Genomic DNA, 6,000 nt, shown 5'->3' with positions numbered 1-6,000 from the left:
TCTTATTTGTGGCAGGTACACAAAAATGACGATAGTCGAAGAAGCACTTACATATAAATATATCACGAATGTATAAATTGGGGGAAAAAAAATCTGCTGGAATTTCTAAATACAATAAACATCCATAACAACATGCCGATTTAAAAGCATAGACTGTTGCAGTCTGGCTTCCGGCCGTTACCGGCGTCAATGAGCAGCGGAGCAGCAGTTACAGCGAGGAAGAAAATACGCCATCTTGGATGTCATAATCCATTCACCTGTTTGTAAATACCTGACGTCCTCAGCCCGTGAAGAGCCTGTTGACAGTAGTTTGGGAAGTTTGAAGTTGAAAGGAGCCGTGCGACATTAGTTAAACGCTCTGTTTACAACTTGGGAAGGAAAAAGGTAAACAGGACAACAACCGGCACAATGACAGCGACACCTGCTGCTAGCCAAAATCAGGATAACTGCGTTGGCATGCTGCTACTACCACCACAGACAGCTAAGACACTTCTTCAGAAGTTTTTCCCTGTTTGAAAACAAAAAGAGGAAAACTGCATACAAGTTATTATATCGGAATCAGAAGGATTTCCACTGTCAGATAAATGGAGCGGATTGACAGTGAAGGCTGGAGATATGCATTGGAGAAGTTGTGGTAGCTCCGCCTGAACTCGTGTGGCGACATCTTTGACAGTGACAGCTAAACGTGAGTACTTTCTTATTTTAACATTTTGCATTGTATTGTTTTGCTGTGAACTCGCTGTGGTGATTTTCAGTGCTGGCTATAGTGTTACTCAGCGTGACTGTGTTGAAACAGCTTGGTTTGACTTGCTTGTTGACCAGCATTTTGATTGTTGATCATGGTCACAAAAATAGTTTCGTTTGTGATTTGTTTGGATTAAGTTGTGGAGGCTTGGTTACTTTTATAATCCTCGTAAAACCACCATCTGAGTGGACAGATTCATGGCAAACTTTGCTTAGACTTTGCTGTGCTGTCTTCCTTTTGTGTCTGTGCTTTTCCCAAAGTCTCTGTCAGAGAAAATAGGTACATTGCAGCCCATTATGAAAAACACCCACGATAAGATAGCTAGCTTGTAAGCTTCTGTCTACAATTATTAAACTAATCAGAGAGTAAAAAGAGTAGAGCAAAAGATTTAGAAATGAATTAATTTTATCAATAATTTTAGGAAATTAGCCTTAGGCCATTTTAGAGAATTAATGAGGGCTAACTGTCTGTCCTCCTGGAACAAGACTGGACTGGATAGAGACTGGAAAAGGCTTTTTACTGTCCGTTATCCACCCCTTTCTCTTTTACAAGTAATTTATCTTTAATTTTGCCCAGTGATGCAGTGAAAAAAAAGTTAAATACTACAATTAAACAATATTGTACCAGTATAAAGGGTTCCTATTTTACAGTACACTAAATATTGGTTTATACTGGTGATATAGCTGTTTAGCAGTAACTACTAAAATCATCCAGGATTGATTATGTCAAATAGAAATCCATTAATTAAACTGAAATGTCATTTGTGTGAACATAATATAGGACATTAAAATTCAATATTTTTTCATTTCTGCATTTGCAAATGCACGATTAGTCAAAATGAAGATTCCATTGCATGACACATCATTTAAAATGTACTCTACCACTATTAGCATTTCCAAACTGGCAGCCATGGGAATTATAACATCATCCCAAAGCTTGTGTGATGCATCTTGTTGGCGTGGTATAATTTTAGCTTTCAGCCTCCATTGTTGGAGAGCAATTCTGTGAGTCAACTGCTCTTTTGCAGTACATAACCTCAAGTCATGAGTACTGCCTCCATATGGCGACGAAAGGTAAATAGGTGATATTTGGCAACAGGTGTTAAATGTTAAATGTAAGGGGAATAAATGACAAGCATACAAAGAGACACATTTTCAGTTGATTCTGTGATCATAAGTCCTCTTGAAGGTGAGGAGCATGGGCCTGTAGTTGATGAATTTGTATCTTGGTGTGATGAGTCCTTCTTACAACTGTCTCAAACAAAAGACATGATAATCAGTTCTAATTCTCCTAAACCTGTATTAACCACTATTAAAGGTGCTGGTATGGAGTTGGTGGATAGTTTTAAATACTTGGACTTTATTCTTGATAATAAACTATGTTTTGAAGCCAGTGCTACTTTCATGATGAAAAAAGTCCAACACAGATTTCAAGGTGTGTTAAGCCCGGCTTTCAGACATATACAACCTACAACAAGTTAAGGCAGGCTACTACCCTTTTTGAGTGCCCAAATAATCCCCATAGGTCAGAGTTTGAACTGTTTTCCTCAGACTGCCTTTTATGAAGCCCAAGCAGTGTAACATCTGCTTTGTCCCTGCTTCCATTTACATGTTAAACTGTGTTTAGTATTTGGCTGTTGTCTGTAGATTGCTAATGCACACTGATTGCTTAATATGTTAACTTGTAGTTCTGACCTGGGTGCTGTAGAACCCCCTACTGCACCACACTGTAAATTATGTCCTGTTGTTGTTGTCTGCATTAGTGGGTCCGCTTCATTTCAGTGTGCCGGTGCACCGTTAACATGTAACGGTGAGGGCTGGGAAAGCTGTTTAAATCTAGTGAAATCTGTCAGTCAGTGGCAGCAACCATGTAATTGTCAGCTGAGAAACAAACAACAATGTCAGCCTACAGGACAAAAGCCACAGTAGCTTTCCTAATTGACACATAAATACCTGTATGGACAGTTATGTTCACAATGTGATCTTATGTAAGCCTGATTTACATTCATCACTTCTATGTCTTATCGATCTTCCTTGATTTGTTTGTGTGTGTGTGTGTGTGTGTGTGTGTATAGCCATGTGGTGATATATATGTGGCTCTTGCCCCCGAAATTAATGGCAAATCAGTGTATCTGCCCGCTCTGAATGCTTTGAATCCTAGCTGCAAACCTATTACCCCGCAAGGACAATAAAGAAACTTTGAACTTGGCAGCCAACAGATCTGGAAAAACTAATAAAGTGGTGATACTATTGGACATTTTAATAGCTACAAAACTTGCAACTCCAGTTGCAGCATTTGTAAATGCAACACAACTATTAGCAGTGGCTACATTCAGCCAATCAAAAACCTGCCTCACTACTGTCCCTCTGAGGTGCATAATATGCAATGAGTTTCAGTAAGGAGCAAGAACAAGTTGTCTTTCCTCCATTTTTTTTAAAACTGATGGTTGGGCTTAACAAATTAATGCTCCGTCCTTTTTTTACACATTACTCAAGATAAACATTTGGCAGTCTTGACAATGAGCCCTTACACTTGGCTATTATTGTGACAATATATGAATAGTTCAAAAATAAACTTAATGAAAGATGACTTACAACTGACACGCAATGATAATAGATTATCTCAATTATAATTGGTTAACATAAAAACTTTTACATATAACATTTTGAATTAAGAAAAAAAGGTAATTAAAACTATACATTAAAACACTCAGAAACACTGCATTTTCTATTCACATTCTGTTATCTCCTAACATACTGTGTGAGCCAATATCCATCTGACAATATATCGGTCTACAAAAAAGACAGGTGGATATGGGGAATAAGACATGCATTTAATGAACGCAGTGTTAAACAAACTAGTAAACAGTAAGGAGAATACACTGGATATAAATTTGCCCAATGCAACTATAGGGGAAGGCCATGCAGGAATGAGTGACAGGGGATTATGGTCCGACTAAGTCAGGGTTTTTTAAGGCCCCATTAAAAATTATGCAGAATTAGCTATTAGCAGTTCCTGTTTTCAGTGTACCCATGGATGTACAGAGAACTATCACTAGATCACTTTGATGCTGAAGTAACTTTTAAAATGTAATTATTCTCAGTCAGCGTCTGGAGTTTGAAGGAGCCTTTTTTATGATTTGTAAGCAGATTTATGGATGTTTATTTTTAGATATGATTATATCCTCAGGATGTGTAAGTCACTCTGCATAAGAAATATGTGAATTACATCTGCAATAATCACACGTTACACATGTCTCTCTCACACAAAATAACATGAAAAAAATGTATAATTAAATAATTAAATAATAATAATTAAATGTAGTTTTATCAATAACATATATGAATCTTATCACTCATAAATGGTATACACTAAAAGTTCATGGGGATAAAGGCAGAGTGACGACACTTCTGAGATAGTGGGCAGAGATTAATGCAAGGATTTGCTTGTCAGAGATCATGTGTGGAATGGTAAGAAAGTTGCTGCTCCTGCTCTGGGACAGTGAGAAGTTGATGCAAATTCGATATGATAATGACTGACCTGAAAAGAAGAGCAAAGGAGGCATTAAGATGCGTCAGCACCTTTGTGTCTGTCCTGCAGATGAAGCGGGAGGCAGAGCTTGGTTATGGTGAACCTGTAGTTTTGTATTCCAGCTGCACAATTTCATTTTGAGATAGTTGAAAACATTTAAATCATCTCCTATGAGAAGTCAAGCAATATACAAAACACAATTTGTTATCTTCAGTTCATAAATAGTCAAATGCTGTGCTGTACATTATAGAGTATATTACAGTGTCACATCCAGTAGACCATTAAGGCTCAAAAATCTAAAAATAGGTTTTAAAGTAGTGGCTAGACAGGGTCAACACATAACACAATAATTATGAATTTACCATCATGTAGTATTTGGATTAGCACTGTTAGTAATGAGCCTTTACCGTTAAACCAGTGTTTCTCAAACTATGGCACGCTACCCCATTGGGGGTCAAAGGCAGTATAGGTGAAACACACATCAGAGGTAAGAAATTTGATGCTGAGGCCCTTAATCACTGGGACCTGCTGTTTGCGAGACATGTAGGCCTGAAAATAATTTGGCATTTTTAGTTTAATACTTTTTTTCTGAATGTCAAATTGTGTCAGAATCAAGGTCCCCACCAGCTTCTTTGGGGATGCAAAACATGGCAGCCTTGGTCCCGAGTTGCTGCCACCCTCCGTTACTGAGATATGAAAAGTTGTGGCACTTTCAGACTCTTTTAAATTTTTAATGTAAAGTCTGAGGCAGCTAAAAAAAGATGATCACGCCCTTAACACACCAAATCAATGTTCTATGCTCCCCTGAGTCCAAAAAAACGAACTTAGTATTTATATTCCAACAGTCCTCCAAATATGCGTCCCAGTTAAAAATAATAATCAATGTGTGTCGAGCAAATGCCAATATTGTGGCGGGCCACCACAAATAAATGAATTTCTGGAAAACGCTGAGTTGTGAAAAATGTGCATTGGAGGACTAAATTGTTGTTTTTATTTCCCATATATTGGAAAAAGTATTTGTATCTTTCAGCTACAGAATTGTTTTATCTCTCTTGTTGATTACTTGTTTTTAAGTAAATTCATATTTTTAGTTAGATATTTCAAAAGTAATGAATTATTTCAATCATTGAATTGGAGAAAAAAATGCATAAACAGCTATGATAAAACATTCATACCAAAAATCAGCCCTGATTTCACATATCCTTTTATAGGCGCTGCATTAGTTATATAACCATAGCAGCACAACTGCTAATACGTCAAAATATATGGTAAGTGGCTGTAAAGGTGTACACTTCTAACATCTGCACTATGTCTGATATACTATGCAAATTACAGTAACTAACTGGGCATTTAAGTGTAAAATTACAGCAAAGGCTAACTGCGTACTAACAGGCCATAAACACTGAATGAAAGTGACAGATGACAACTTGCGATCAAGCCACAGCAAACAACTTTTAGGTGAGCTGCCGTTTGCTAAGGAAGCAAGAGCTAAATTTAGAGCTAAATTAACATGTATCAGTTGTAATGTTACAAAATGACGCCTTCCGAAATGAGCACAAAACTTCCTGATGAAAAAGTTCTGATTTCAAACCAACAATAAGGCTAAGGCCTACATGGTTTGTTGGCAGCTCAAATGCAGAGGGTTTGTTTTTAACTCCATCATGTGGGCAGCTGCTCTGTGCTCACAGGGAATAACATGTGGGAAAAAAACAAGAATGGGTGCA

At 37.5% G+C, this 6,000-nt stretch overlaps 1 long non-coding RNA gene across 1 annotated transcript in view; it reads left to right on the top strand.

Annotated features, from left to right (window-relative positions):
• Window positions 1-253: 253 nt before the first annotated feature.
• Window positions 254-6,000, top strand: part of LOC148190388 (uncharacterized) — a 97,376-nt gene continuing 91,629 nt past the window's right edge. Inside the window, exon 1 of the long non-coding RNA XR_015777444.1 lies at window positions 254-685. This is a non-coding gene — a long non-coding RNA (uncharacterized LOC148190388). The remainder of the gene's footprint in view (window positions 686-6,000) is intronic.

Source organism: Plectropomus leopardus, chromosome 1 (assembly GCF_026936395.1).
Source record: "Plectropomus leopardus strain MGB_pleo_1.0 chromosome 1, ASM2693639v1, whole genome shotgun sequence".
Taxonomy (NCBI): Eukaryota; Metazoa; Chordata; class Actinopteri; order Perciformes; family Serranidae; genus Plectropomus; species Plectropomus leopardus.
Note: the sequence above shows the minus strand (reverse complement) of the source record. Positions and strands in the feature narration are given on the sequence as shown.